The 21,631-nt window shown below is 44.4% G+C and overlaps 1 protein-coding gene across 4 annotated transcripts in view; it reads right to left on the bottom strand.

The window, feature by feature from the left end:
- foxn3 (forkhead box N3) overlaps positions 1–21,631 on the bottom strand; it is a 368,703-nt gene that overhangs the window by 318,000 nt on the left and 29,072 nt on the right. The window contains exon 1 of one of the 4 annotated variants that reach the window (XM_038773529.1): positions 18,901–19,197. The exons of 2 other annotated variants lie outside the window; for them this stretch is intronic. The gene's annotated coding sequence lies outside the window, so the exon portion shown is untranslated. Of the gene's footprint in view, positions 1–10,447; positions 10,781–18,900; positions 19,198–21,631 lie in introns of those variants that run through there. One more of the 4 variants, XM_038773537.1, reaches the window with a different exon arrangement.

Genomic DNA, 21,631 nt, shown 5'->3' with positions numbered 1-21,631 from the left:
AGATCCGTCCAGGAGAAGCAAGTGACAACACCAAACCCATTCGAGTATTGCCCACTGTAATTGTTTCTCCGGCACCCAAATGTATATCTACCTCCCCAGTCTCCACCACCACCCCACTTCCCTCCCCCCACCAACAGTCGCCCACTTATGTGTTGTAAATAATTTTGCCAGGTGTACAGAGTTGCTGCTGTTGAGCTGGTGCACAAAACCCTACCAGTTATTCTATTTTATAGTTTTATTGTTTTTTTTTTATTATTTATTATTTTCTTTTCTTTGGTATGTTTGGGTGTGCCCTTCTCTTCTATATATATATATATATGTCTCTTATCCTGTGTACATAACAGTAAATATACTTTGTTCAAAAGCCCAATAAAAAATATTTATAAAAAAAATAAAAAGTTAACAACTGCATCACCAACTGGAAATTAGGGTTAAAAATACCATTTACGGGTCTACAAACACAAACTAAAAGTGCTCGATTGACAGCTTTTTGCCATTTTGTTAATACATTTGCAATAAAACATACCAAAAAGTGTTATGAATAACAGTTACATCATGGAGTGTTACCAAAAAAAACTACTTTCATTTTTGTCCAAACTCTTTGCGCCACGGATAAGTAACTAGTAATTACAAATAACTATTTATACAAAAGCTTTTAGAATGAAGATGCAACAGAATTGTTCAATCACTGTAACAACCCCTTTTGCGCGAGTGCCTGAAGAGATTATTTGTTAGCAATTCCCTGCATTCCCAAACAAGTAATTAACATATAGAATGGGAAAATAGGAAACTATACTCACAGGGTAGCAAAATATCTTACAAACAACAAAGAAAAGTACAGCACAGGAACAGGCCCTTCGGCCCTCCAAGCCTGTGCCGACCATGCTGCCCGTCTAAAATAAAATCTTCTGCACTTCCAGGGTTTGTATCCCTCTATTCCCATCCTATTCATGTATTTGTCAAGATGCCCTTTAAATGTCACTATCGTCCCTGCTTCCACCACCTCCCCCGGCAGCGAGTTCCAGGCACCCGCTATCCTCTGTGTAAAAAAAACATGCCTCGTACATCTCCTCTAAATCTTGCCTCTCGCACCTTAAACCTATGGCCCCTAGTAATTGACCCCTCTACCCTGGGAAAAAGCCTCTGACTATCCACTCTGTCTATGCCCCTCGAACCCCATCAGGTCACCCCCTCAACCTCTGTCGTTCCAGTAAGAACAAACCGAGTTTATTCAACCTCTCCTCATAGCTAATGCCCTCCATACCAGGCAACATCCTGGTAAATCTCTTCTGCACCCTCTCTAAAGCCTCCACATCCTTCTGGTAGTGTGGCAACCAGAATTGAACACTATACTCCAAGTGTGGCCTAACTAAGATTCTATACAGCTGCAACATGACGTGCCAATTTTGATACTCAATGCCCCGGCCAATGAAGGCAAGCATGCCGTATGCCTTCTTGACTACCTTCTCCACCTGTGTTGCCCCTTTCCGTGACCTGTGGACCTGTACACCAAGATCTCTCTGTCAATACTCTTGAGGGTTCTGCCATTCACTGTGTATTCCCTACCTGCATTAGACCTTCCAAAATGCATTACTTCACATTTGTCCGGATTAAACTCCATCTGCCATCTCTCTGCCCAATTCCCCAAACAATCTAAATCCTGCTGTATCCTCTTCCAGGGTTGTACAGTTAAATTTTGCTTCCAAATTCAAAAAGACTGCCAGCAAACTCAAAATGGATGTTGAGATCAGGAATTTTGTAGAATTCAGTGCAGGACTTTGCATAACTTCTCTAGTGGCATTTTAAAGCCGAGACCTGTTCAGTTATTCAAAATCAATTGGTAAATGTGCAGATCCATCAAGCCTATACCCAGACAATAACTTCAGGGAGATGCTGGAATCCGCCAACCTTGAAAACGTGAAGTGGGATGTGGTGGTGGATTGCAAAGTAACAGAAAGAGAAAGGTTCTGCTATTTTTTTCTCAGGGTGTAGAGGTGTCGCAGGCTATGCCAGCATTTATTGTCCATCCTTAATTGCCCCAGAGAAGGCGGGGGTCTGCTTTCTTGAACCACTGCAGGCCATGTGGTATAAGTACACCAACAGGGCTGTCAGAGAGGGAGTTCCAGGATTCTGAACCAGCAACAATGATCAGGCCTGTTTTAAGGATGGCGTGTGACTTGCAGGGGAATTTGCAAGTAATGCTGTTTTTATGCATCTGCTAACCTTGTCCTTCCAAGCGGTAGCAGTGTGGGTTTGGAAGGTGTTGCCGAAGGGGCCTTGGTGAGTTGCTGTAGTGCATTTCATAAAAGTACACACAGCTACCACTACACCAGTGCTGGAGGGAGTGAATATTTAAGGTAGTACATGAGATGCCAATTCATGCAGGCTGCTTTGTCTTGGATGGTGCCAAGCTTCTCAAGTATAGAAAATCAAAATGTTAATCATTTACTGCAGAATGAGGACTAGCTCCTCAAAACTCAATCATGTCAATCTTTGGGGCTACAATATAACATTCTGCGATTCAATGAGAAAGTCCAACATTTCCCTGTCCACACTGTGATTTAACAAGTAGCTTTTCTCATTCTTTGCCACCTTTAACAAGATGAAACTTTTAACTGGAGGGCAAGGTAGCTTTGATGCCTGACTTAACAAGTTCCGATTGTCCACAGTATATAAAAGTATCTATTCTGTTGAGATGGGGTTTATTTCTCCCTGCAGGTCTATAAAAAGAAAAGTACAGGGGAAATAAAAATCTCATGATTTGGTGACACTGATTTTTATAACAATACAATTACTGCTCATGAATAAGTGTTATGTAACCACTCAGACTCAATGGCACCTACTTGCAATCTCAATGTGTTATGTGGAAGTTCCTATAATTTTATACAGTTTATTTTCTTCAAACATTTACATTTGGCAAGAAAAGGAAAACAACTCCAACTCTTATAATTTCAAGACGACAGACTACAACTTGAAAAATAATTGCATTGTTTGGCACTTGGCATTCACCAATGCATTAATGCCAAGGTTTCCAGAGAAGCCCAACATCAGGCTGCATTTGTAATAGAAATTTAGCAGTCCTCAAATATATGGACTTAGCGAAGTAAATAAGGCCTGAATATTCTGCATAATATCAGCAGACTCAAAGGAGATAAAAGCGGAATATACAGGGAATGGGTGGGGCCACATCTCAAATACTGTGTGCAGTTTTGGTCTACTTATTTTTTAATAAATTTTGAGTACCCAATAATTTTTTTCCCCCAATTAAGGGGCAATTTAGCGTGGCCAATCCACCTACCCTGCACATCTTTGGGTTATGGGGGGTGAGACCCACGCAGACACGGGGAGAATGTGCAAACTCCACACAGACAATGACCCAGAGCCGGAATCAAACCCGCGTCCTCGGAGCCGTGAAGCAGCAGTGCTAACAAATTTGTCTCCTTATTTATCATAGAATTTACAGTGCAGAAGGAGGCCATTCAGCCCATCGAGTCTGCACCGGCTCTTGGAAAGAGCACCCTACCCAAGGTCAACACCTCCACCCTATCCCCATAACCCAGTTACCCCACCCACCACTAAGGGCAATTTTGAACGCTAAGGGCAATTTAGCATGGCCAATCCACCTAACCTGCACATCTTTGGACTGTGGGAGGAAACCGGAGCACCCGGAGGAAACCCACGCACACACGGGGAGGATGTGCAGACTTCGCAGAGACAGTGACCCAAGCCAGAATCGAACCTGGGTCCCTGGAGCTGTGAAGCATTTGTGCTATCCACAATGCTACCGTGCTGCCCAAAGAACATTTAAAGAAGGATTTAAATGTATTGGAGGCTGTTGAGAAGATGTGTTCTGGATTGATACCTGATTATGAGCCTTATGAGGAAAGGTTGGTAAGACTGGGCTTGTTTCAAAGAGTGAGGGGTAACTTGATTGAAATATATAAGATCCTGAATGGTCTTGACAAGATGGACATTGAACGGATGTTTCCTCTTGTGGGCGTCCAGAATTAGGGGTTACTGTTTTAAAATTAGGAGTTGCCCTTTTTAGACAGAGATTAAGATCTTTTTTTCTCTCAAACGGATTTATAACTTTGGAACTTGAAGCAAGGTCTTTGAATATTTTCAAGGCAGAGGTAGGCAGATGGATTGTTGCTCTGCAACAGAATAAAAGGCTGCCCGGTCATAGATGGGAATATGGAACTCAAAACACAAACAGATCGACAGCAGGCTCGAGGGGCCGAATGACCTACTTTTGCGTCGAAAAAGTGTCACGTTGGACTCATATAATGTTAACTCTGCTTCTCGCTCCACAGATGTTGCCAGACCTGCTGAGTTTATCCAGCATTTTCTGTTTTTATACACTCATTTCACAACTGGCTTTTAACAGCAAGAATTTGAGAATGGCATGTTCAGCGGGGTTCTGGGAAAATGATTTGGAAATAGAGTGTAAGTAAAGATAAAATGATTAAAAACAAAAAGGCTTATTATTATTCATTCAATGACCTAATGGCAAAAGTTACTCCTGCAGTGTGATTTAGTCAATGCTTTCTGAAGGCGCAGAATGGGAATTTAAGGCATGTGAGCAAATGGCCATCTGACATAAATAGCTCTCAGATAGATTCACATCTCAAACAGTGAAGCTAGTGTCTTGTGATAAATACAAGTCACATATAATAAAAACTATTCTTAAATTTAGTAACTACTCAGCTAAGGCAGTTAAATGCGACACAATCCAGAGAAATGTACAGAACTAAACACATCAGCGCAAGTGTGTCATCAAAATGGTATTAAAAGCAACACTGCAATGAGATAAATAAAATTGCTTTATTAAAAATAGGCAATAAGAGCGTAACTACTTATATCCTGTGGATAGTCTAATCACTATTTAAAAATAAGCATGAATGCCAGCCCTGAAAGATACATTTCGAAAAACATTTTCTCCTTTTATCATTCAGCATTGGTTACATAGAACATAGAACACTACAGCGCAGTACGGGCCCTTCGGCCCTCGATGTTGCGCCGACCTGTGAAACCATCTGAAGCCTATCTGACCTACACTATTCCATTTTCATCCATATGTCCATCCAGTGACCACTTAAATGCCCTTAAAGTTGGCGAGTCTACTACTGTTGCAGGCAGGGCGTTCCACACCCCTACTACTCTCTGAGTAAAGAAACTGCCTCTGATATCGGTCCTATATCTATCACCCCTCAATTTAAAGCTATGTCCCCTCGTGTTGGTCATCACCATCCGAGGAAAAAGACTCTCACTGTCCACCCTATCTAACCCTCTGACTATCTTATATGTCTCTATTAAGTCACCTCTCAGCCTTCTCCTCTCTAACGAAAACAACCTCAATTCCCTGAGCCTTTCCTCGTAAGACCTTCCCTCCATACCAGGCAACATCCTAGTAAATCTCCTCTGAACCCTTTCCAAAGCTTCCACATCCTTCCTATAATGTGGTGACCAGAACTGCACGCAGTACTCCAGGTGCGGCCGCACCAGAGTTATGTACAGCTGCAGCATGACCTTGTGGTTCCGAAACTCAATCCCCCTGCTTATAAAGGCTAGCACACCATATGCCTTCTTAACAGCCCTATTAACCTGGGTGGCAACTTTCAGGGATTTATGTACCTGGATGCCGAGATCTCTCTGTTCATCTACACTACCAAGAATCTTGCCATTAGCCCAGTACTCTGCATTCCTGTTACTCCTTCCAAAGTGAACCACCTCACACTTTTCCGCATTAAACTCCATCTGCCACCTCTCAGCCCAGCTCTGCAGCTTATCTATGTCCCTCTGTATCCTATAACATCCTTCAGCACTATCCACAACTCCACCGACCTTCGTGTCATCTGCAAATTTACTAACCCATCCTTCTACACCCTCTTCCAGGTCATTTATAAAAATGACAAACAGCAGTGGCCCCAAAACAGATCCTTGCGGTACACCACTAGTAACTGAACTCCAGGATGAACATTTGCCATCAACCACCACCCTCTGTCTTCTTTCAGCTAGCCAATTACTGATCCAAACCGCTAAATCACCTTCAATCCCATACTTCCTTATTTTCTGAAATAGCCTACCGTGGGGAACCTTATCAAACGCCTTACTGAAATCCATATACACCACATCAACAGCTTTACCCTGATCCACCTGTTTGGTCACCTTCTCAAAAAACTCAATAAGGTTTGTGAGGCATGACCTACCCTTCACAAAACCGTGTTGACTATCGCTAATCAACTTGTTCTTTTCAAGATGATTATAAACCCTATCTCTTATAACCTTTTCCAACATTTTACCCACAACCGAAGTAAGGCTCACAGGTCTATAATTACCAGGGTTGTCTCTACTCCCCTTCTTGAACAAGGGGACAACATTTGCTATCCTCCAGTCTTCCGGCACTATTCCTGTCGACAAAGACGACATAAAGATCAAGGACAAAGGCTCTGCAATCTCCTCCCTGGCTTCCCAGAGAATCCTAGGATAAATCCCATCTGGCCCAGGGGACTTATCTATTTTGACATTTTCCAAAATTGCTAACACCTCCTCCTTTTAAACCTCAATTCCATCTAGCCTGGTCGACTGAACCTGAGTGTTCTCCTCGACAACATTGTCTTTCTCCAGTGTAAACACTGACGAAAAATATCCATTTAACGCTTCCCCAGGTTGCAGAAAAAAAGTTTCTGATGCTCTTTTTCTTCCTCAATGCTTTTTGAAAACGAATAGGGCACAGCCCCTGCATGACCCCTAACCTTCCCTCTGATAATATTTGAGAAATATTTACTGTCAATCAAGTTACACAACAAATCAACTTTATAATCTAAGCCAATGTCTGTGGCTATCCCGGCATGGATGTTGATTGTCCTTTCCCACAAATAGTATACATTATCAGATTCAGTACCTACCCTTTAATGTCTTCCCTTCCTATTGTCCACGACTGCAAACACCTCATCCGGGTAAAACAGCGATTTGCTAGTACTTTCAATCGAATATACTGCACCCGTTGCTCCGGATGTGGTCTCACACAGACTCCATTGTGCAGAAAGCCATTCAGCCCATCGAGTCTGCACTGACCCTCCGAAAGAGTCCCCACCCTATCCTCAGATCCCATCCTAACCGCTTGGGCAATAAGGGGCAATTTAGCATAACCAATCCACCTGGCCTGCACATCTTTGGACTGTGGGAGGAAACCGGAGCACCCGGAGGAAACCCACACAGTGGTTGTGGGGGGGGGGTGCAAACTCCACACAGTCACCCGAGGCCGGAATTGAAACCAGGTTCCAGCCGCCGTGAGGCAGCAGTGCTACTTACTGTGACACCTTGCCATGCCACCGGGAAAATAAATGTCCCACTTTGCGGAACACCTTTATTCAGCTCACTAACAATCTCTGGCCTTCAGATCACCCAATTAATAATTTACTGACCCTGCTCTGTAGTCAGCTTCCTGAACTCTTCAAATGAAACTAACTTGAAGACCAGCATCTTCCCATTAAGTTAGGCATTTTGCAGTCTTCCAGATCCAACGTAAGTTCATCCTTTTCGGATCTTTAACCTCTGCCCCCTTTTTCTTCCAGCTAACAGCTATTGATAATGATTCTACCAATCCTATTTGCTAGGCCCAACCAATCCACATCCACCACAACTCTCATCCCCACCTGGTTGAACGTCTTGGCATGTTGAACAACTTCTGCTTTGACTCCACTCACTTTATCCAAATAAAGGGTGCCGCTATGGTACACACTTGGATACTAGGTGTGCCTGCCTTTTAGTAGGAAAAGTGGAACATTTCTTATTCCAGTTCTACTCAAACCCCCACTTTCATCATTTTTCTGTTCCATTGTTGACTACCTTAGTGCCACTTTGTGCTCTTGTCCTTAACCGGAAAGTTCCAATGACTTTGCTTCCAATTTCCACTCTTCCCTCACCTTCACCTGCTCCAACCAAGACTCCTCTCTTCCCTTTGTTTACTTCTCAGAGGCTGCTAACCAATAGTCACGGACACCCACGCCTACCTCAACTATAGTTCCTCACACTCCACTTCTTGTAGGGACTCTATTTCATTCTTTCAGTTTCTCCATCACATCTGTTCAGACTATACAAACTTCCATGCTAGCACATCCAAAATTCCTTTTCCCCCAACAGCGGATCCCGCGACCCTCGATGATGTCCATTCCATTCCCCGCACTCCTCACTTTCCATCCCCCACAAAGCAATCTTGCCCTCACCTTCCACCAGTCCCCACATCCAATAGATAATTCTCCGCTATTTCTGCCACCTTCAGCCGGGAGGGGGCAGGGTGGCTCAGTGGCTAGTCCTGCTGCCTCACGGCGCCGAGGACCCAGGTTCGATCCCAGCTCCGGGTCATTGTCAGTGTGGAGTTTGCACATTCTCCCCGTGTCTGCGTGGGTCTCACCCCTACAACCCAAATATGTGCAGGTGGATTGGCCACACTAAATTTCCCCTTAATTGGAAAAAAAGAGAATTGGATACTCTAAATTAAAAACAAAACAAATCTTCCTTTCCATCCCCTTTTCAGAATTATGAAGGGACCATTCCATTCATTCTCTGCGACACACCGATCTACTCCTCAGCTACCCATATGTCTCCCTTTCTTATGACAAGCGCAAGAGATACACCACCTATTATTTTACCTCATTCCTCCTTCACCCTACCCCATCCCTAATTGCCCTCGAGGAGGTAGCGATGAGCTGCCTTCATGCTGCATTCCATGTTGTGTGGGTACACTATTGGGGAGGGTGTTTCAAGATTTGGACCCAGCAATAGTGAAGGAATGACAATATATTTCCAAGTCAGGATTTGGGGTGGCTTGGAGGGGAACTTGCAGGTGGTACCCCTAGGCATCTGCTTCTCTGGTTCTTCTAGATGGCAGTAGCTGTGGGTTTGGAAGGTGCTGTCTGAGGAGGCCTGGTGAGTTCCGGCAGTGCACCCTTAGATGGTACACGGCTGCCAGTGTGCACCAGTGGTGGAGGTCGTGAATGTTTGTGGAGTCGACCGCTTTGTCCTCACCACCCCAAGTCTCACCCCTGCCAAGCGAAGCACCATAACAGCAATTTAGTTTTCTTTCTTTTAATTTAGTATACTGTATTTGCTGGTCTATCTAATTTGGGAGAGACCAACCACAGATTGGAGGACTGCTTTATAAAGAGTATCTCCATTCAGTAGAGTGTGACCCCGAGCTCCTATCACCTGTTATTTCAATTCCCACTCTGACCTGTCTTTGGCCTGCAGCAGTGCTCCAATGAAGCTCATTGCAAGCTCGAGGAATAGCATTTCACCTTTTGACTGGGCACCTCACAGTCTTCTGAACTCAATGTGGAGTTTAACTATTTTAGATTATGATTTCACATCCCATGTTACTTACTTTTATTGTTAACTTGTTTTTTTTATTCCTTTCTTGATCCCCCTTACTTTGCACTGAGACGGTGGCTATCCTGCCATTCACACCTCGTAAAGACATCTTCTGTTTGTTTTCCCATTACAACTTTCAAACGTTAAATCATCCGCTCACCTGCCCTTGACCCAATCACAGACGTTCCCTTTTATTCTTCCCACCTCCTGCATTTCTCTTGTTTTTTAAATTTAGAGTACCCAATTTTTTTTTCCAATTAAGGGGCAATTTAGCGTGGCCAATTCACCTATTCAGCACATCTTTGGGTTATGGGGGTGAAACCCACAGGGAGAATGTGCAAACTCACACGGACAGTGACAGGGCTGGGATTCGAACCTGGGTCCTCAGGGCCTTAGTCCCAGTGCTAACCACTGCGCCACCGTGCTGCCCAACCTCCTGCATTTCTAACTATACTCAGCTCTGATGAAAGGTCATCATCGATCTGAAACATTAACTCTATATTTCTCTTTCCTTGGGATGCTGCCAGACTTGCTGAATACTTTGTGCATGTTTTTACTTCACATTTCCAGCGTCTGTAGATTTTTGTTTCAGTCTACAGAGTCTACTTTTTCACCCAAACAAGAAAACACTTTTGTACATTAGAAACTGGAAGGTTATCGTGAGAAAAAAGTCAAACTAATTAATATCACTAATCAGCTCATCCCAAAACCTGTGCACAAAATGCTCTTTGAAAATAAAGAACATCCTGAAGTATGAAGGTTTCAGAAGAAACACAAGTTGTTTATATAAACCACAGTACTGCTCAGGCAGCTCCTGCCAACATATGGCTGCTGTGCAGACTACTGAGCAGCAGCGGCTTGGAACTGGAGACAGTGAAGTATATGTCTTCCCAATCATTAACAGCCAAGTATGCAAACCGGCCACACTCAAAAACTCTTTTGCACAGCTGCTCCGACGTTGATTGTTCAATTATTTCCAGAATGTCAAATACTGATGCAAATAAGGACCTTTGACAGTGGCCACAGTTCAACGTACTTTCAGTTTGAAGACACCGAAACACTGAGACTTCAATACCTCTCAAGAAAATGGCATCACTTTCTCCAAGTATAGTTCCCCCAAACTCCAGGTTCAGATGTGAAGAACAAAGCCATTGACTTTTCTTTTTGTCAGGGCTTTAGAAAACAGAAGAGAACGGACTGCACATAGTCAGCAAGTCACCGAATCCTTTTCACTTCCTTCAGTTCAAGAAAACAAGCGACTGACACATTTCCTGCCAACAGACCTTCCCTCAGATAAAAAAAAACAGCTCCCACCAACAGGAAATCCTTGAACTTACACAGGCTGCTGTAAGACTCTTGTGCGTTCGGTTTTAAACACGATTAAAACCTTTCCAAATGTTTTAAATTGCTGCACGTAACTTAACAGTTATTTTTTACCAGGTTTACCAAAATACTCTCAAGGTGGGTTTTTTTTTGTTGTTTTAAAAGGGAGTTGATTTTGCTCATTTTAAATTTACTTCGAACGTATGCTGTGTACGTGCAGCTGATCATTATTCAACCAATTGTATACCAATAGACAAATAAACAAGGCTAAATCACCGATCATGCTCTCCCATGGAGAAAAAGGCCTAAGCTGCAGGTTTCAAAGAGCAGGTCAGAACTGAGCAAACACAACCTTTGCTTTTGGGACTTCAGCTGTGGTGCATTCACACAGACAGGACAGACCGTTAGACCCAGCCTGGATAGCTGCCCTAAATGGATTTCTCCATGCAAATGTCTTGCGGCAAGTTTCACGTTTAGGTCAGTTTACTTTCTGCAACAACCCCGTTAACCATCGACAGGAGGAAATAAACGGAGTTCTTCGGTGTAGCATTACTTGCATTTTCTTCTTAACATGCAACATTTATAACAAAATGTTTCTTACGATTAAAAAGGGGGAGGGGGGGGAAACCTTGCTGACTAAAGCTGGGGCACCACGTCAGCAATTGATTAAATGACCTTCTTTTGACAGGCAGATACTCGGGTTTCAACAGATGACATGAGAAAGTGAGCAGAGGCTAATGCTTCATGCATCTGAACAGAAATACAGATATCCTTTTTAAGGTGGGAGTGTCTTCTCTTAATCTCCATGGTAACTGTGCCTCTGGTCGGTTATTGGACACCCTGAACTTCCTGTGCCAGCACGAATGAGCGAATCTGAACACGTCCTTTACAAGCCAGACAATCCTCTCGACAACAGTGTCTCTTCCACAAGAGGGCACGGTTTAAATTTTGGTAAAGGAGCAAACTGTTTTGGATCAAAAATATCAGACAATCTTTTGTAAGAATTCAAGCCGCAGCAGACTTTTGTCTCATGCTCTGTTTTGTGAGGGGCTGATTTAGCAGAGTGGGCTAAATAGCTGGCTTGTTATGTAGAACAAGGCCAGCAGCACGGGTTCAATTCCCGTAACAGCCTCCCCGAACAGGCGCCGGAATGTGGCTTTTCACAGTAACTTAATATTATTATTATTGGTTTGAAAGGATTTTGATCTAGGAGAAATGCCCATTAAGTCAGGAGCACGTCTTATTAAGAGTGCTCTGTGGAAATCATAATTTTACAGATGGTATAAATGTTGAGCACAATGTGGATTTCAGTGGACTTTGTGACAAAGGAGGGAGAAGGGTTACAACAGCAGAGCATCATGCACAATTACATCACATGTAAGCAAAACTCCTCAACTAAAGCACACAATCACACCAAGTATTCATCAAACAGAAGTAAAAACTACATAAAGCACTAGTTCATTCCATGTTGAAATATTCTGCTCAATGCAAGGCACCAACTTTAGGCATGAAGCTTTGGAAAAAGTACAGAAGACATTTACTGAAACGGTCCTGGGCGTGACGGTTTTGTGATAAGACTGGGCTGAAGAAGCTGGAGTTATTCTTCTTGGAACAGAGAAAGTCAAGAGATTTGATTCAGAGGCTATTAAAATCCTGAACGGTCAGACAGAGTAAATAAAGATGAATCATTTCCAATTGCCAAAGGGTCAATAACCAGAGGGCACAGCTTTGAGCTGAATGACAAAAGAACAAAAAGCAACTCGAGAAAAAACTTTACTGCACCAATCCACCACCAGATAAGGTGATGGATACAAATTCAATAAATGGCAATTAGATAAATATTGGAAGAAGAAAAATAAGCTGCGGGACACGAGGAGAGTAGCAGAGTGGACAAAGGAACTGGCACAGACTTAATGAACCGAATGGCCTCTTTCAGCACTGTGCTATTTTACGATTCAATAACCTTAAGGCATGAAGAAAACAAAATTCGGCTCAGGCAGACTGCTGGTGGAGCGGTCCTCATAAAGCACAAGACCCTGGCTCGAATCCGGCCCACGGTCCATGTGAAATTTGCACATCTCCCCGCGTCTGCGTCTCACCCCCACAACCCAAAGATGTGCAGGGTAGATGGATTGGCCATGCTAAATTGCCCCTTAATTGGGGAAAAAAAAAGAATTGGGTACTCTCAATTTATTTTTACGAAATTTTTCAAAAAAGATGACAGTGGGGAACCCACTCTACCAAACTCAGTGACTAAATTCACCGACAAATCGAACATTACAAAAATACAATCTAGCAGCTTAATTATAATATCCTCTCCTTTCAAGAAATGCAAAAAAAAATCTTCAAAACTCAAGACAGCCATTTGTTTTCAATAGTATCAATCCTTAAATCAGTCCCAGAAAATAATACTTGGAACCCACTCAATAATCACTGGCAAAGGTAGGCATTGCAGTAAATTAACTGCTAGGCATCAAATGTTTAGTTTCAATACATTTACTTCTTTACTTGTCCCCATCCCAAAGACGAAAGATGTTGTATTTTTTTAAACATAGAACATACAGTGCAGAAGGAGGCCATTCGGCCCATCGAGTCTGCACCGACCCACTTAAGGCCTCACTTCAACCCTATCCCCTTAAGCCAATAATCCCTCTTTTGGAAACGTCATTGGTTAGTAGCCTGTAAATTATATTAAAATACAGTCATTGCTGTCTTAGGAACTGGGACAAGTCAAGAACTTCTGTTCAAGACCACCTCTGTCCTGAGTCCATTGAACCCAACGTTTAAAAGCAGCGTGCATTCTGATATATTGGTTTGACTTCAGTGAAAAAGTTCAGCAATTTATCCCTATTTGTTTAATCCAGAGTTTATCCAAACAGGGTCTACTGGCATGTACTGCTGCTGGTTTGAAGTAACAGCAAAGTAATGTGTGTATCCACCATTCTTCATGTGTTTCTCTCTCATTATTTGTTACTCCCTTCCTAATTAGCACATCAAACTCCTGAATTGTCCTAACTGCTCCTCCCAAAACCTTAACAGAAGTTAGCACTGAATTGCAAATTAAAATGGAGAAAACATTAAACAAGTTTCAATTTTAGTGAACTAACATCAAAGTGACAAAAAGTAAACAAGACCACAACTCGAGTAGCATCAAACTGTTAGCAGTTAGAAGTTAAATAACACAATGCCAGGGGGCTTTTACTCAAAGTCGAGTATTTGGCCAAATCAAAAACACAAGAATTGCTGTTTGCTATGAGTTTTTGCCAAGGTTTATTATAGAGGCACCAGGAATGCAGAAGTTCATTTACATAAAATCACTTGACAACCTGAAGTTGTTCTCCTTCGACCAGAGAAGGGTAAACAGATTCTTAATAGAAACCCTGTGTTAGACTGACTAGTGAAGTCGCCATCGTCGCCGATGACCGAAATCTGCTTTCCCCTTTAAGGGGGAATAAGCTGACTGGTGGTGGTTTAACGCGAGGATCACCACACCTCAGGTGAACGGCAAGGTTGAGAAGATGGGGCCTTCATGAATAACCTCAGCCGGTACGGGAATTGAACCCGGGCTGCTGCCTTGATCTGCATCACAAACCAACTGAGCTAAATCAGTACATAACAAGTGACTGCCCTTTAAAAGTAATTAATTGGCTGTGAAGCACCTTGGGATGTTCTGAAGACTTCATCCTCGGGACTTAAAAGAAGTGACTGCTGAGATAGTAGATGCATTTGTTTTAGTTTTCCAAAATTCTCTAGATTCGGGAAATTTAATTTCCCGTCAGATTGGGAAACAGCAAACGTGATTCCTCTATTTAAGAAAGGAGGCAGACAGAAATCATAGAACATAGAACATAGAACAGTACAGCACAGAACAGGCCCTTCGGCCCTCAATGTTGTGCCGAGTCATGATCACCCTACTCAAACCCACGTATCCACCCTATACCCAAATCAGAGAACTACAGGCCAGTTAGCCAAAATCTGTCATAGGGAAAATGCCAGAATCTATTGTTAAGGGGGTTACAGCAGGGCACTTAGAAAATCTCAATGCAATCAGGTAGAATCAACATAGCTTTGCGAAAGGGCAATCATGTTTGACTAATTTATTAGATTTCTTTGGGGAGCTAACTTGCAACGTGGATAAAGGGGAACCTGAAGATGTGGTTTATTTCGATTTCCAATAGGTATTTCACCAGGTGCTGCATCAAAGGTCAAATGGTCTCCCATTTAAGATGGAGATGCGGAGAACCTTTTCCTCTCGGAGGGCTGTTAGTCTGTGGAACTCTTTCCCAGACAGTAGGAGAGGCGGGGTCATTGAATATTTTAAAGGGAGAATTAGACCGACTCCCTTGTCATCAAGAATCTAAAGGTAAAAGGGAGCAGACAGGAAAGCAGAAGCCCCAGTCAGATCAGTCATGATCTCAGCAGATGGTGGAGTAGGCTCAAGGGGCCAAATCTCCTACTTGTACTCCAAATTTGTTCTGGTCAAATGAGGGTGTCAAAGGTGCCAATAAAATTATCTGGTGTAGATCTGCTAACTGGAACAGCAATATTCATTTAAATTGCATTATGCCAATTTCCAGGAAAATTGAATTGGAGTGAAAATTGTATCTGTCTGCAACCTAATACGTCCTTTTTAAACAATACAAAACAGCATTTCAAATTATCTTCAATATAATTTCCATTGACAATGCAGATAGTCAGTTCATTTCTCCCCCCCCCCCCCCCCCCTTCGGTTGCAACCCAGACCAAAATAAAATACAAATATCATAAACCTGGTTAACAATATTTTTGTGGCCAGCCTATCAGCTGTGAACTACATTTTGCAGATTTCATTGCAAGACACTCGGTTTCATGAGATGGTCTCTTTCCAGTGTTCATCATAGAAGCCCTAAACTGCAGGAGGCCATTCAACCCATCGAGTCTGCACCGACGACCCTCCGAACGAGCATCCTACCTAGGCCCATGCCCCCAACCTATCCCCGCAACCCAGTAAACCCACCTAACCTTTTGGACACTAAGGGGCAATTTAACATGACCAACCCACGCAACCTGCACACCTTTGGACTGTGGGAAGAAACCAGAGGACACCCACGCAGAGACCGGGAGAACGTGCAAACTCCACACAGGATGTTTCTAAATTTCTTTTTTTCTGAAACAGCGCTTCTAAATCATGGAGCCTTGGTAATCTCGTCAGATGTACAAACTAAAAAGGAAATGTCACTCATGCATCATGTACTCAAAATATTGACCTTGGTACAATATCAATAAGGTATGGATCTTATTATTTTAAAAGCAGTCATTAGAAAATGTCCTGCAACAAGCAAGTCAGCTTTTGAGGGGTTAATTGCAGGCGGCAAGGTGGCACAGTGGATAGCACTTCTGCCTCACGGCACTGAGGACCCGGGTTCAATCCCTGTCCCCGGGCCATGTCCGTGTGGAGTTTGCACATTCTCCCCTTGTCTGCGTGGGTCTCACCCCCACAACCCAAAGATGTGCAGGGCAGGTGCAATGACCACACTAAATTGCCCCTTAATTGGAAAAAAAAAATATTTTTTACAAATGAGAGGTTAATGACCAGAGGCAGCACATCCCACTCTACTGATACATAATTCCATTCTCAAAAGAAGTGTGCATTAGTGCTCATTTCTGACACAGCCTTTATCAACACTATTCAGTAACTGGACAGCCCCAGTTATGAATGTACAAAGTCACCCTGGATGCTTCAATAAAACCTCAGTGTACCAAAGAGCTAAATTACTTTGAACTGAGAAACAAAAAAAAGTCAAAACTAACAAGCCAGTGAATAAGATTGAAAATTGTTGCACAGAGGGCAAAATAAATCAAGAGACAGCAATTAGGTGCCACCTAGTTTGGGTTTTTAAATCGCCCATGATACAAGAGGAAGCAAGGTGAGAGGCATGGAGTTCCACATTTTCAAATTAATGAGAAACAAGAAGTTGATAGACATGTTGCAATGAACTTTGGTCTCAGGTACTTTTAAGCATACATGTTATAATGGAGCACTATATTGGCGGGGGTCATTTATTTTGATTCTCTTAATGCACTCTGGATTCGGACTTTGTCTATTGTACCAAGGTACAGTGAAAAGTATTTTTCTGCGAGCAGCTCAACAGATCATTAAGTACATGAAAAGAAAGGAAATAAAAGAAAATACATAATAGGACAACACAAGGTACACAATGTAACTACATAACACCGGCATTGGGTGAAGCATACAGGGGTGTAGTGTTAATCAGGTCAGTCCATAAGAGGGTCGTTTAGGAGTCTGGTAACAGCAGGGAAGAAGCTGTTTTTGAGTCTGTTCGTGCGTGTTCTCAGACTTTTGTATCTGCCCGATGGAAGAAGTTGGAAGAGCGAGTAGGCTGGGTGGGAAGGGTCTTTGATTACGCTGCCCACACTAGACAAACTAATGCTTTTTTTTTAAATCCTAGGAAATTTGGCACCAATTTCCCACAGCCGGGAGATGAAGAAGGGCAGTTCAAATGTTTGTTTGGCTGGCTTGAGCAGGCAAAGAGCTAGTCTTCATTTGGTCCCACAGGATCTTCAGCAGCGACCTGACCCATGACAACAGGGAGAGGGGACCTCCGTTTAAACATCTCAGCCGATTACAAATAAAGGATTCAACTTTCTGAACGGTTCGGAATTTGCACAATAATTTTTTTTTTAAACGGCAAGAGACAAAGATGACCGGAGGAAGACAACCTGAGGCATTGAAGTTCGACAGCAAGTACTTTGCTCATTCATACAGTGCGAGATCGTCTTCCCACCGTTTGCAAACATGCTTCAAGGCATCAAAACAGACTGAAGGAAGCTGCAAATCGATCACGATTTGTATGTATTTAACCCTCCCCCACTGGGTTACAAACACTCCAACTAATACAATCCAATAACCTATTGCTTCTTCAGTAACCTACTGTAAAGTTAGGAGGTGTTAAATAAAAAACATCCCCGGCCCAAACATGCTTAAAGAGGGTGTAACTGTAATCAGCCTTCTGAAAAAGGGAAAGTGGGTACTACCGTCCCGATACGGTGAATTCGGCGAAGCCACATAATAATCTTTATTATTGTCACAAGTAGGCTTACATTAACGCCGCAATTAAGTTACGGTGAAAATCCCCTAGTCACCACACTCCGGGGCCTGTTCGGGTACATTGAGGGAAAATTCAGAATGTCCAATTCACCAAACAAGCCGTCTTTCTGGACTCGTGGTTGGAAACCGGAGCACCCGGAGGAAACCCACGCAGACACGGGGAGACCGTGCAGACTCCGCACAGTCAGTGACCCAAGCCGGGAATCGAACCCGGGACCCTGTAACAATGTAGAGGGGGGGAGGAGAGGAGCGGTTAATTTAATAAAGGCAACTTGAGGAGAGAGAATAAGACAGAGCAACAACATTGAAAGTGATTGGTTGCTACTGCTCAAACCTCTGGTCTCAATGAAGTGGAGGCGACATAATGAATGACAATCGCGAGGGGGACAGACAAGGGAAGAGCCCGTCCCTCACACATTTTACACACACCATTGCAACAAATAGAGAGAGAGAGAAAGAGCCACGGCTGGCCACAGAGAGCCTGCTCTGCCCTGTGTGCTCTGCCCAGCCTGCCTTGCTCTGTCCTGCCCTCCTGCTCTGCCTTCCCTGCCCACTCTGTCCTGCCCAGCCTGCCTGCTCTGCCTTGCTCTGTCCTGCCCTCCTGCTCTGTCCTGCCCTCCTGCTCTGCCTTACCTTCCCTGCCCAGCCTGCCTGCTCTGCCTTGCTCTGTCCTGCCCTCCTGCTCTGCCTTCCCTGCCCAGCCTGCCTGCTCTGTCCTGCCCTCCTGCTCTGCCTTACCTTCCCTGCCCAGCCTGCCTTGCTCTGTCCTGCCCTCCTGCTCTGCCTTGCCTTCCCTGCCCTGCATGCCTGCTGTGTCTTCTCTGCCTTGCTCTGCCCACCCTGCCTTGCTTTGCCCACCCTGCCTTGCTTTGCCCACCCTGCCTTGCTCTGCCTGTGCAGCACAGGGTCACCCACAGTAGGCAGCCGCCGCTGCGGCCCCAGCGTCTCCCCCCCCCCCCCCCCCCCCCCTTCTCCTTTCTCTCCCTGGATCGGATCGATGTGGAAACATTCCCAAAGCATCGCTCGGGTGATGTGTTGAATTTTTTAAAATAAAAGATTCTGTGCAGTGCAGGCGACAGGGTGAGCGAGTGAGTAACCTTGTTAATGCCGGCTCTGTGTCTGCTCCGCTCCTGCCGCTGCTGCTGCTGCTCCGGCCGCTGCCTCTCCGCTGCCGCCCCGGCTCCGGCTCCCCCACACGGCTCTGCAGCTCATCCTCCTCCCGGTAATCCACACACGCTGCTGCTTTCCGCCACACAATGCTCTGCCCTCTTTCTCTCTCTCTCTCCCTCCCCCTCCCCTTCAATCCTGCCCCAGTTGTAAAATAATATCCCCAACAACGAAAAAAAAACCACAGGAGAAATGAAAAATCACAGCCCGCACACTGAAGGCATCCTCGATTCCCCTCCTGTCCTTTTCCAACTCATCGCACCACACCGAGCACAGAGATCCTCCGGGTCCTAACGCTGCCTGCAACCATCAAATGCTGCCTGCAACCATCAAATGCTACCACCAGTGACTCCCAATGCTCACTAACCTTTCCCTAGGTCGTTCTGTCAACAACTAGTGGGGGACCCCAGGGATCTGTGCCAAGGACCGCCAACTGTTCACATTTATATTTTAATGATTTGGACCAGGGAACTAAATGTGTTATCTCCCAAATTTGCAGATGCTACTAAGTTGGGCGGGAGGGCGAGCTGGCGGTGAGGAGGATGCAGAGATGCTTCTACGGGATTCGGACAGACTTCAGCGAGTGGGCACATACATGGATACATAGAAAATAGGAGCAGGAGGAGGCCTTTTGGCCCCTCGAGCCTGCTCCGCCATTCATCACGATCATGGCTGATCATCCAACTCAGTAGCCTAATCCTGCTTTCTCCCCATAGCCTTTGATCCCATTCTCCCCAAGTGCTATATCCAGCCACCTCTTGAATATATTCAAAGTTTCAGCATCAACTACTTCCTGTGGTAATAAATTCCACAGGCTCACCACTCTTTGGGTGAAGAAATGCCTCATCACTGTCCGAAATGGTTTACTCTGAATCCTCAATCTGTGACCCCTGGTTCTGGACACACCCATCATTGGTAACATCTTCCCTGCATCTACCCTGTCTAGTCCTGTTAGAATTTTATAAGTCTCTATGAGATCCCCCCCCCCCCTCATTCTTCTGAAGTCCAGTGAGAACAATCCCAACCTAGTCAATCTCCCCTCATATGACAGTCCCGCCATCCCTGGAATCAGTCTGGTAAACCTTCACTGCATAACGTGGATAAATGTGAGGTTATCCGCTTCGGTAGCAAACATACGAAGGCAGATTATTATTTGAATGGGTGTTTGAATTCAAGGACAGGGTGGAAATTTACGTGTGGAGCCAGAGGAAATGGGCAAGCTATTAAAAGTGAGTACTTTGCGTCAGTATTTACCAAAGACAAGGACTTGGTGGATGATGAGTCTGGGGAAGGGTGTGTAGATGGTTTGGGTCATATTGAGATCCAAAAAGGTGGTATTGGGGGTCTTGAAAGGAGCCTGGTGGGATATACCCCAGAATACTGAGGGCAACAAGGGAGGAAATTGCTGGGGCCTGGAGAGCAATCTTTGTATCACGACTGACGAAAGGGGATGTCCCAGAGGATTGGAGAGTAACCAATGTTGTTCTTTTGTTTAAGAAGGATAGCAAGGGTATTGGGGCTGGTTCAGCACAGGGGTAAATCGCTGGCTTTGAAAGCAGGCCAAGGCAGGCCAGCAGCACGGTTCAATTCCCATACCAGCCTCCCCGAACAGGCGCCGGAATGTGGCGACTGGGGGCTTTTCACAGTAACTTCACTTGAAGCCTACTTGTGACAATAAGCAATTTACATTTCATTTCAAGGATAAATTACAGGCCAGAGCCATATGTCAATGGTAGGGAAATTATTGGAGAGGATTCTTCGAGACAAGATTTGCTCCCACTTGGAAAGAAGAGGTCATATTAGCGAGAGGCAGCATGGGGTTTTGTGAAGGGGAGGGTCGTGTCTCACAAACCTGATCAGGTTTTTCAAGGAGGTGAGGAAGATTATTGATGTGGGTAGGACTTCGGTCATAAAGACAAACGGTAGCAGTAGAAGGGTATATTTCTGAATGGAGGGCTGTGACTAGTGGCGTTCTTCAGGAATCACTGCTGGGACTTTTGCTGTTTGTTATATATAATATATACAGTAAATGGCAGAATCCTTAAGAGTATTGATAGGCACAGGGATCTGGGTGTACAGGTACGCAGGTCACTGAGTGGCAATGCAGGTGGAGAAGGTAGTCAAAAAGGCATACGGCATGCTTGCCTTCATCGGCCGTGGCATTGAGTTTAAAAATTGGCAAGTCATGTTGCAGCTTTATAGAACCTTAGTTAGGCCCCACTTGGAGTATAGAGTTCAATTCTGGTCGCCACTCTACCAGAAGGGTCTGGAGGCTTTGGAGAGGGTACAGAAAAGCTTGACCAGGATGTTGCCTGGTATGGAGGGCTTAGATATGAGAAGAGGTTGGAGAGACTTGATCTATTCTCACTGGAACGGCAGAGGTTGAGGAGCAACCTGATAGAAGTCTACAAGATTATGAGGAGCATGGACAGAGTGGATAGTCAGAAGTTTTTCCCAGGGTGGAAGAGTCAATGACTAGGGGGCATAGGTTTAAAGGAAATTTACACGGCAAATTCTTTTTTACACCGAGGGTGATGGGAGCCTGGAACCCGCTGCCGGGGGATGTAGTGGAAACAGATACAATAATGACTTTTAACAGGCGTCTTGACAAATACATGAATAGGATGGGAATAGAGGGATATGGACCCTGGAAGTGTGGGG

This window comes from Scyliorhinus canicula, chromosome 2 (genome assembly GCF_902713615.1).
Source record: "Scyliorhinus canicula chromosome 2, sScyCan1.1, whole genome shotgun sequence".
NCBI lineage: Eukaryota > Metazoa > Chordata > Chondrichthyes > Carcharhiniformes > Scyliorhinidae > Scyliorhinus > Scyliorhinus canicula.
This window is presented reverse-complemented; position numbering and strand designations above follow the sequence as displayed.